General features: G+C 35.6%; 1 pseudogene; it reads right to left on the bottom strand.

The window, feature by feature from the left end:
- Positions 1 to 2,736: 2,736 nt before the first annotated feature.
- Positions 2,737 to 3,829, bottom strand: LOC137727352 (ethylene-response factor C3 pseudogene; annotated as a pseudogene).
- Positions 3,830 to 11,739: the final 7,910 nt, after the last annotated feature.

The raw sequence follows: 11,739 nt of genomic DNA on the forward strand, positions 1-11,739 counted from the left end.
GATAAAATAGACTACAACAAGAAGTTCATAGCATTGTAAATTTTGGCTCTATGAGCCTTTTAAGCAAAATTCCTTCGTTTACTAGGTTAGGGATAACACGGGATTTTAAGTTTTAAAGATATTTCGAAACTTAATTATTATAAGGTTGTTAAATTTTATATTTGTTTAGAAACTTTGAGATTTTCTCATGCTTCAGAAGTAGATTCTAATATTTAAGGTTATTGTTTAATTTATTTACTTTGTTTATGATACTATGTCATATAAAACATATGAGGAACTCTAGTGAAATCCAGATTAACATCGATCTTTTGTTAGTTTTGCTACAACAAACTTTGATGCTTATGAATGGAAGAAAATGTAAGCGATGAGGCTATTGGCGGGACTCTTGAGGCTATTGGCGAGACTCTTGGTGGCGCTATTGGTGATGATCTTGCACGGTTAATATAAAGAAGATTTTGCCACTTAGTATTACGGTCTAATGATATTTCTCTTTACTTGAGACGTCTTAGATTCGATTTTCGCCAAACCTGAATTTGAACCATATTATTGTTAACTTATTATGAGGCTAAGCCCACCCTCTCTCCCTTAATGTAGATAATATCATTTGTTTAAAAATTAAAAAATAAAGAAGATTTTCCACCTGGTCTGGAGAAGTGGTTCTAGTGGGTTGTATAACAATATAAGGAAATCAGGGTGGGCCTTAATTGCATGAGTTTCATAGTCCAAACAAAACATCCTAATTAATTATGTACTAAGCTAGGGCATCGTCCTGGCTGACTTATTAAGTTATTTGCTTCACAGTTGGAACTGGGCTTTCTTTTTATTGATTGGGATTTTTTGGTCACGTGCACCTTCCCACACAGAGCATTAGATAGTCAGAGCGTACCCAAAAATCCCAAAAATTGATAACCCAATTAGCACATAAAATGAAAGTGAAAGAAAGTTCATCGGCCCATAACATGGAATTCGTGTATAAACAAACTTGATGTATGTTTAAAGATCATTTTGCATACAAATTTTCTCTATGTACACAAATTCTCCATATTATGGAGAAAAACTTAGTTATCCCATCGCATACAAAATCTCTTTTTAACATGTTATGATCAAGATAAACACAAAAATAAGCTGTATTGCAATGATTTCATGTAAGCTTTTCTCCTACCATTTGTGAAAGGAAGAAATAACAGTTAGTATTGGACGGATAGCCTCTCTTTCTTTTTTAATTAGAATGATGGAGGGAATGCTAGTCTCTTTGCTAATGTGGCTTGTGATATGTAGTTGGGAAATGATAAACACGCCCTTTATGTCTTCCATACACTTTTGTTTAATCATATCGATTGTTTTCGTTTGATTTTTTCAATTCGATAGCCAAAAATAAAAGGAATTTGTAAATTTTGATATTGGCTGAATGGTTTCATTTAATGGTTACAAAGGGGTTTTATAGAATACAGAGAGTAAATACGATCTTAAATTAAAGCATATACAAATTGTTTTCTGGTTTACATATTTGTACAGAATTGAAGATGAGTCGATATGGTAGGCTCTTCATGATATAAGGATAACACCATAATAGAGAATCAACTGATTTTATTTTCCTTAACGCTCCTCCTTAAGTTGGAAGTATGTCAATGATTTCCAACTTTCCAAGTAAAGTCATGAATTGCCTAGAGCACAATGATTTTGTGAAAATGTTGGTTGACTGTTGTGATGTGGATATGTGATTCATCATGATCATTTTGTTTTGAATCTTGTCTCGTACAAAATAATAGTCAATCTCTATATGCTTTGTTCGCTCATGAAAGACTGAATTTGAGATAATGTGCAGAGCTGCTTAATTATCACAATATAACTTGTAAGGATGAGAATGTTTGACGCCCATAAATAACTTGTTATCAAAATATATTCCAACCAAGTAATTTCGCTAGTACTGTAAACATTAGTATATCTTTTGTAGGTATACCCTTGCACTGATGGCAAGCGCAAATTACATCTTTCATTGGTGGCAAGCAAATATGACATCTATAACTTTTTGACATGATTATATAGATTGCATGTTGAATTACAGGACCTCAATTTTTTTTTCATTTTATAGAAACATTTCGAACTAAAAGACAGCATGTGTTCGAATTTTATGAATTTTTTTCCTTCTTGTACATACTATTTCTTTACCATGTAGCAATAGCCGTTCACTACAGAGCTTTCTCCTTGGATTGGGACGTTGTCTTTCCTATTTGCTGCTTGGCCCATTATGTGTTCGAGTTCGAAAAGAAATAGTGGGGATTGGGACATGGTCACGTATTCCGAATGCAAAGCATCAAAACTAGAAAACACAAATTGTCGAGTGTTGAGGATAACGGTCAACACCCAAAAGTAGGGTGCTTTTAAAATTCTTTACTTCTTTGGTTTGGTGGTGTCACCATGAAGTTTTAATATTGAAGGTAGAACCAAATTCATATACAAATACGATGGAGAACAATATATCACTCAGGTGTCACATGCTAATTATAACTACTAAATTTATGAAAAATATCAAGCTAAGCTGTCAGCTGTGATCTCTAAAACCAATGATGAAGTGACTTTTTGGATTTTGGAGGCCAGTAGATATGATCATTCACGCCCTTGCTTCCTAATCCATTAACTTAGAAAAGGGACAAAATTAATATATTTTGGGGCCACTATGTATATGTTTGTAATTTTAAAGAATATATAGGCTTTCATGTAATTTTATAGACTGCAATAATTGAGACAGAAAAATAATTTTGATCCACATGTGTACATTCCATCTCTTTCAACATTACAAAGAAGTGGGAATTAATTAACAGAATTCACAAACGCCCTAGATCCAAGCTGCACCATTACCCCTCAACTCTCAACTAGAACCTTTGATCCATAGGTCAACTGACGAGGTAAAAAAAAGAAGGTTAAAGGTGAAGGAAAGAAAAGTTAACTTAATATTTAATTAAACAAAACATAAAAATAGATATCTGAAAGATGAACATTATGATTTATCTTTTACTGCGGACTCCAATGATTACTTCCACACGAGCTTATGTCCAAAAGTTCTTCCAAATACTCAACGCCCAAATCCTCTAATACCATCACATTTTGTGGCAAAACCTCCTGTACTTTTCTTTGATCCGTACATTGGCTTGGTTTATTACCCTTTTTGTGCATCGACTTTCTTTTCATGGAGTGCCTCCTCTTGAGTGCGATAACAGGTGAGCACGCTTCATCGTGTCTATACTTGATTTCTTGAAGAGAGTCTTGGACAACTTGTGCTGGAAAATTAAGCACAGCCAAAGAACCTCTCAGTGTAAATGCAGCTTGGTCATAAGCTAAAGCAGCTGCCTCAGCACTATCGAATGTGCCGAGCCAAACCCTAATCCCATGCCTTGTGGAGTCTCTTATTTCTGCTGCATATTTTCCCCAAGGCCTTCTCCTCACCCCTCTATAAGCCTTTTCTTTTGTGAATTTTTCTTCTAGGGTTTGGTTGTTGGCTGAAGTCACCTCTTGTTCTTTAACCCCATTGAAGCTATTCGCCTCGTTCTGTGCAACTAATGTCTGTTTTGCGCCTCTAGCCACCACATCGTAGAGCAACATGTCTTGGGAGTCGTTGATATTAAATGGTGGAAAATTCATTAACTCATGGCTATTGAAAGGAAGTAGTAGTGATTCATCACCCCATGAAAAGGATTGTAGTGAACCAAAGGAGGAATCTGATGAGAAGTCTGGACTTGAAAAATGGAAGAAAGCAGACTCCATTTCCATGTGGGTTGGTATTGAAAGGGTGTTTAAATTTGTGATTTTTTTTCTTCTTCTTTTCCTTGAGGTGTGGTTGTTTCTTTGTTATGGTACCAAAAAGGCCCTATATATACTAGAAGAAAAACAAGAAGGTTTTTTGAATTTTGGACTAAAAGACAAGGCAGATATTAGAATAATATAAATGATTAGATTAAGCAATGAAAGGTACTGGTTACGGTCAAGGAGGATGTTTTAGGATTGTCCACCAAAATCCAGTGAAGCTTAATGTTCCTTGTTTATAACAAGGACTGTGCTTTTAGGCACGTGGGTCAAATAAGGCCCGGCGGCGGGGTTTGACCTAAATTAACAAATTACAGATAATTTATATAATATAAGATTGTATGTTGCCGTGGCATCTTGGTAATCCGCAATTGTTTGTAATTGGTTCGGTTTTGCATAACGAATTGAATAAACAGTTTGTCTCAGATCTAAGGAATTTAGGCTATCTCCAACCAAAGTCTGGTGAGAGCGCTTGTTTTAGCTCTCTAGTCATCCAAAAAATTAATATTTTAATGAACAATATAAAACCTTTCTTACCATCTCCAACCGAGGGCCAAAGGGTCATATGGCTCGTTTTAGCCTTGTCACAAAAAAACGTCTCCAACCGAGGGCAAAGGGTTATAGTATGGAATGTGAAGAATTGAAATAAAATGAGGTAAGATAGTATGGAATGATGAAAAATATGTGAGAAATGGTGTAGGAAAAAAATTAAAAAAAAAAAAAAAAACGTCCAAAAAAAAAAAAACTTAATCCCTAAAGTGGGCTAGGCAAATGGAAAAGAACGAAAAAAAAAAAACAGAAAAAAGAAAAAAAGAAATTGGGCTGGCTGGTTGAAAATGGCCAGCCGATTGGCCCTTCGACCCTTTTTTTTTCTAGTGGAGCTCACGAGGCCTTTGGCTGGGCCCTCGATTGGAGACGGTTTTCAAGCTATTTTCGGCTCTCTGACCCTCTGAACCCTTCCATTGGAGATGACCTTAGTGTGGAGTGCTGCAGCTGATCGGTGGGGGTCAGTTACTGCCTAGCTGGCTAAACAAACAACAAACATTATCAAGGTTAAGGAAAGAGAAATGCTAAAAGACACTCTCACAAAGAGAGTCTCCGTCATCTTATATTTTTGGCATACTGTTTTATAATGTTGACATGAAAACTTTGTTAAAAACATGAGGTGATGGAGAGTTTATAGAGACTTTCACTCTTAAGAGAGTCTTCTTAATTAGCATTTCTCGTAAAGAAATTATTAATCATCTATCACCTAACAACATAAGAAAATGATATTTATGATTTTTTCTACTTGCATAACTCAAATAATTAAAAGCGTTCTCGTAAAAAAAACATTAATCATCTATTACCCAAAAAATAAGGAAATGATATTTATGATTTCTTCTACTTACATAACTCAAATAATTAAGTGTTTTCTCTGTACTTAGAAGCGTTCTCGTAAAAAAATCATTAATCATCTATTACCCAAAAAATAAGGAAATGATATTTATGATTTCTTCTACTTACATAACTCAAATAATTAAGTGCTTTCTCTGCATTTAGAATCTTGAATACTTGTTGCCCCCCTATCATTTGAATCTGAGGCATATTTCGCTCCTCCTGTCGGCTCTAAAACCGTTGTTGTAGATTGTTTTGGTGGACAAAGTATTGCTTGAAGCCACATATAAAAAGAGAATTGTTTTATAGATGAACTAAATAAATTATCTAACTACTCTCCGAAAAAAAAATTATATAACTACTAGATTGGGGTTTTGTGTGAACAAGAAATCAAAATATGCATACATATAAGATCCTTTGACATCATTTACTATTTAAAAAGCTTCATGAGGAAACAACGATGGTATTTTTTATTATCAGATTTTGTCTTTTCTCAACACTTAAGTTTAAATACTAAGTTTATAAAAAATTGTCGTTTTATGGCAATGACAGAAAATAATTATGTATATGCATTCTTGTGCTGCTCGACCTTTAGTGTACTTCTCTCTCTTAACAACTAACAATTTAACTCATTAACGCTATCATTTGTTAAAAAATAATAAATAAGTTTGTAACTATTTTCTCCAAATATGCATATAAGGTGAGGAAACATTTGTGTATTGTTTTATCTGTTATGTGGTTTTGTAACACTTGTTATAATATTATCAGGGTAGTGTTGTACATACATCATTTTTAACTTATCACACACCCTTATTAATTATAGTTTATTGATTTTCTTCAATTCATTCAATGATCGAAATCAAAAACATGTAAGAAGTAAAAATATGTGAGTGGATAGCGCCACCCTATTATTAACTCTCTCTCTCTCTCTAAAAAAATTTCATGATTCACAATATGGTTTTTGAGTTACAAGTAAGTCCTCCAAGTTATTAAGTTGACTTATTTTATTCAGTTTTTGATACAAATAAAGCTTCAAATTTTTATCAAAATAGAGAAGAAATCAAGTGTTGAGGGATTTTTCAGGCGTACAATACATGAAACATCAACCGATCCAGGCTATTCACAGAAAACTTCTTCCCTTAAGAGTGCCTCTAAACAAAATATATATATATATATATATATATATATATGTATATATATAGTAAACCTTTAAGGGAAAGGATCCTTATTTTTATTTTTTTATTTATAAAAATAAGGATTAGTTATGGGGTCCACATCACATTGAATTTTAATGATCCAAATCATCTATTTTTCAAGTTTCACCTAATAGATCATCAACCTGCCCACTCGCCTCAATGACTTTCTTACCTCTCTGAGAATGGAGGTACTCGATCATTTTGGGAACATCAATGGGGAGGATGTGACAGCCCGTTCCGAAAATTTTTAAAACGTACGCATGAAAAGACGATTTTGCCCCTAGCGTGATTTTTACGTTGTATAGTTGTTTTGAGCTTGGTGTGGCTGGTTTTGCACCACACATTTTCTTCACCCTTTCCCTGTCCCGTGCCAATTCCCTTCCCCATTTCCTATCCCATATGTACGGACATACCCCAAAACCCTTGTAATCTTCACAGATCGAAGGAACAAAGTACATATCCATGCTCGTGAGGTCCGTAGAAGTCCAACCATACCCATTTCAGGTAAGGATACCTTCGTTTTCACGTCGAACTCGGGATACCCCGATTTTATCACTGTTCATGCACACGTTAATTCTTGTGTTTTTGAGAATTTCAAGCTTGTAGGAAGCTTGGTGAGGTCCTTAGGAAGCTCGGGGTGGTTCGTTTGAAGGTTTTGGACGTCGGGATCGTGAGTTTCGAGGTTGGCCAGAGTTGGTGGTGTTTTCCCGGCGAGATTTCGTGTGTTTTAGCACTTGAAAGTGGTATGGATTTGTTCCTCTCGTTGTAAGCTTCATTTTGGTACCAATTTTGTGAAATTTGGTTGAAAAACGAAGAAGATATCACGATTTGAAGTTTTCCCGATTTTCCGACGCCGGCGACGGAGCCTCGCCGGAGAAGACGACGGAATATTCCGTCAGTTTGGACAGAATATTCCTAACGGCGTTAACGGAATCCGTTAAAGTTAACGGAATATTCCTGACGGCGTTAACTGACGCCATCAGTGTGCCAGGCACGTGCCTGCGCGTGGCCGGCGCGTGCAGCGGTGGAAAATTTTTCTAAAAATATGGGGATGCTCCTGAGGTTGAGTAGATCACGTTGGTGTATTCATACACCCCATTTGAGCATTGTATGAGAAGTTATTTCCTAAGGTTGGTTATGTGTTTTAAAATTAACGTTTTTATAGTTGTTTCACATATAGGTGATACATATCCCGAGGATGAGCGTGGTCACTCGAGGCAAGGGGGTTACGACCCTTCCACATACCAGTGAGTGGGCTTTTGGTTTTCCGTATATACCTATATACTTATACTTTTCCCAGAAAGTGAAATGAAATGTTTATTCGTTTATATGCCATGTTTATAGTTTGTCATTGATTTACGCATTATGAATCGCATATGTTTATATATGTTTGGTGCTACGGATGCACAGGTAAGTGCCAGGTGAGTCATGATCTATGTTTACATTCAGTAGTGATTTGAGATGCTTAGAGAGCTCATAACCTGCACCCCTGGTGTTAGTGCTCCCGCCCAGAGTTGGGCACAGTCCTTCACGTGATGTTCACCTCCCGCACGACACGCTTATCTTGGATCCAAGTTAGGTGCACAGTCGTGTCGTACAGACCACCTTAGGTGGTTTCGACTCGTAGGTGACCTGCGATTATTCGCCCAGCCTTCACGTAGCACTTGAGCGTACTTATATTACACCCAGGCTTGTCGTACAGACCACGTTAGGTGGTTCTGACTCGTGTGCAGGTATAGTTAGTTAGATGGAGATTGGAGCTCTAGATTCAGCCGTACAAGTCACATTAGGTGACTCCGGCTGACAGATTATATGGCATTGACTTGATATTCCTGAGCACTTGCATTCTATTTAGAGACATTTGACTTGGCATATTTCGGAGCATGATTTATATATATATATATATATATATATTATATTCTGGGAAGTATACAGGTTTTACGGCGAGGGGTTAGAACTTGTTTATGAAATGGTTTTTGAAAAGCTTTGTTTTTGCCCACTCACACTTTTGTTTTGCGCCCCTCCAGGTTCTAGTTGGCTAACACGTTGGGTGGTTTCCCTGAGGATTTCCCCGGCATATCTGACAGACGATCACCAGTGTAGGACCACCTTCGGGTGTGCTTTTGTTGTATCGTTTTCTCCCGGACTGCATTAGGTCTTCGTGCTCTGAACTTTGTGTTCACACTTACGCTTGCACATGTTTGTTATTACTTTGTGTAAAACTGGTTTGGTTTTCATTTATTCATACTATTTATTATTATTATTTTATTAGCTTTCGCACTGTGCACATGGTTACGTCACTTCCACGTGACGGCCAGCATGCCCTGATCTCAATCGGGGTGTGTCAAAGGACACTTTAGGAGAAGTGATTCGATGTACGTGGGGGAACGGCTCTATCTACCTGAAGCTAAACATAGAGCTTTCTATATTAACCAAATCGGAAATGTTTAGAACATCTAATTGGGTTCAAAGAAATTAACGAATACTTTGTTATATAAGAAACAATGAAATGAATTTTCGCAAGAATGATCTATGAATCGAGATTTACAAAATAGATGGTTTAGATCGTTAAGATTCGTTGTGGAGTGGGCCCCACACTTAATACCCATTTTTTGAAAAATATGGGGATCCCTTTGCATAAAGGGTTTGTGTGTGTGTGTGTGTATATAAATGGATTTTTTAACTAAGAGTGTAGCCTAACCAATATTGAAATTTGCACATAAAAAAAATAAATAAATAAATAAAGTTCGCCACCATGAGGAAAGGACAGGGAAACTGCATGTTTCAAATTTCATCTATAACTCAAAATTTTAGCTACGCTCGTTGGAATTCGATTCATTTTGCCTCCTATAATTCAAAAGTCATTATTTTACTTTCTAAAACTCAAAATTCATTTCACTTTACCATGTTTCCTTTCCTTCATTGTCAAATTCGCTCCATTTTAATCTCACTTTGTCCCCTATAATTCATTTTTTATCTCATTTTGCCCCATAAAGCTCAAAAATCGTCAATTTAATCCATGAAACTCAAAATTTGCTCTACATTACTTTAATTATGTTAATTCCATTCAAAAGCCATCAAACATCTTAACATGGATTAAAAAATGCATATGTGAAAAAAAGCAAGATTCAAAGCATACTTAGGTTGTTTTGAACTTCTCCCTCTCTCTTTCTCTAAGATTAATTTTGCTATCTGTAGAATTGGAACAAATTTCATTATGTGAATCCGCTTTGAGTGCAACAGGCTAATCAATTTCTTCTTTACTTTGCCTTTCAGATCTCTGCAACTCAAGCACAGCAACCCACAAAAATTTCAATCCTTAACTTTTTCTTTTAAACTTAATATTTTCTTACTGTTAAATGTTAACGTATAGAGGAGATTTATAATCAAACAAATCTACATTATGCATTAACTTTCAACAATTCGTTGTGGAGGTTTATAAAATGTTGATTTGGAGTTTCAGGGTGTAAAGTGGAATTTCAAAGGCAAATTGAGATCATAATCGAGTTCCAAGGGTAGTAGCTAAAAATAAGCTTATGATATTACATTTTTACTCATCCATATTGGCAACTTTAACGACTATTTGATAGAAGAAATAAAAAAAATAAAATAAAATGAAACGAATTTAAAATTTCAATAATGATTTTTAAATTATAGAAAATAAAATAAAATTAAAATTGAATTTTAAATAGCGTAACTAAAATAAGCCCATATTGTATTATTGAACAGAAAAACAAGATATCTGAATGAAAATGTGAAACCTCTTGCGCATGAAATTACTATTTCAATAGTGCTGGTAATTAAAGTTTTTGACCAATAATGCCTAAATATTACCGACACTTTAAAATTCTTTTCTTTAATTTCTTACAGAACTTGGAACGCTGTACATGCCGAATTTGTGGGCCTGTGGTTTTGTACTTTGTGCACTCAAGTAACTTTTGGTGAACTCGAACATGGCAGCCTAGTATAAATATTTTACTTAAATCATAAGACGAGAATTTATTTTTATGTTAAACAAAATTTACAATGAGACATTATTTTTTTCATTCACTTTTATTATAACGCGTAAAGTAATCTTCCAGGTAATTTATATTTCGTGTATAGATAAAAATTCCTCATCATGTGCATGATCTTTTTCTTTATAATAGCTAAATATAGATAGTTGTTGTAAACTTTCTTAGTTTAAGTGTGATTGTGTAAATCTTAGATTATATTTGATTCTAGTTATCATTTCCTATTACAACTTGTATTCCTTGGGGACGAAGGAATTTCTTCTCTCCTTTTTACTCCTATAAATAAAGGTACTATGTAGGAGGGATAACACACACATTCCCCTACAATTCTACAAACATATCTCTCTCAATCTCTCTACCATTGCCGCTGGCCCCCTTAACCTTGTCAGATAAAATAGGCTACAACACATTATTAGCACGCTCTTACCACTGTGCTTAGGAATTTGATGAGGATATTTTCTGCATTAAACCAGTTCATCCATATCATCACGCAATCAGGTTCTTTCAAAACAATGGTTTTTATCTCGATATTTTTTCAGCCCTGATAGCATGAACATTCACCATAATGCATGACACAACTTTACGTTTTTCAAATTTTAGATTCTACATAAATTGTGTATGCATTATATTCATAATTGTTGAATTATGTGAATTTGATATTTGCCATGAATTGCATCAAATATATGTACATGCATTAAAAATTATTGAATTGCATATGCATCAAATTGAATTATATATGAATTGAATTGAAAAAAAAAAAAAAAAATTGAAATCAAGAAATAATGGGGTTCTTCGAACCCTCGACCTTGCACCGTGCAAGCCGTTAGCACCAGGTTAGCAGCTTGTGATAGCCTGGCAAGCCAAGCCCAATATTGAAACCTAGGTTGCAAGCCTGAACCGAAATCGGTGTGTTTGAAGCACCTTGTCTCGGCCCACGGCTTAAAGCCCAGGTCATCCCCGTTGATTCTTCCAACAAAACACGACAGGCAGTCGTATAAACTGAACAAAACCCATCACTTTCACCAACGATTTCTCGAAATTCCAGAAGAATTTCATGGGTTTTTCATTCAAATTCGATTGAATTCCTTGGGTTTCCCTTCCCCGGATGTTGAGATTTCATCTCTGCCGACAAATAGTTGGTTCTCTAACGGACCATAACTTACATCGACCATGGAAACGTCACCTGAAGTGGCGCTGTCGACTGAATCCAGTGGATCTAGCCTAATTACCTTATGAGGCAAGGGCCTGAAATGCTTGCTTGACCCGAGACCAAACCCAGCCTATTCTTGGGCATGGGATGCACGACACCATTTTTATTAAGCCACCCATGGGCTTAAACCTTCTTTTGGGCC

Source organism: Pyrus communis, chromosome 10 (genome assembly GCF_041283825.1).
Source record: "Pyrus communis isolate YQ-2024b chromosome 10, ASM4128382v1, whole genome shotgun sequence".
NCBI lineage: Eukaryota > Viridiplantae > Streptophyta > Magnoliopsida > Rosales > Rosaceae > Pyrus > Pyrus communis.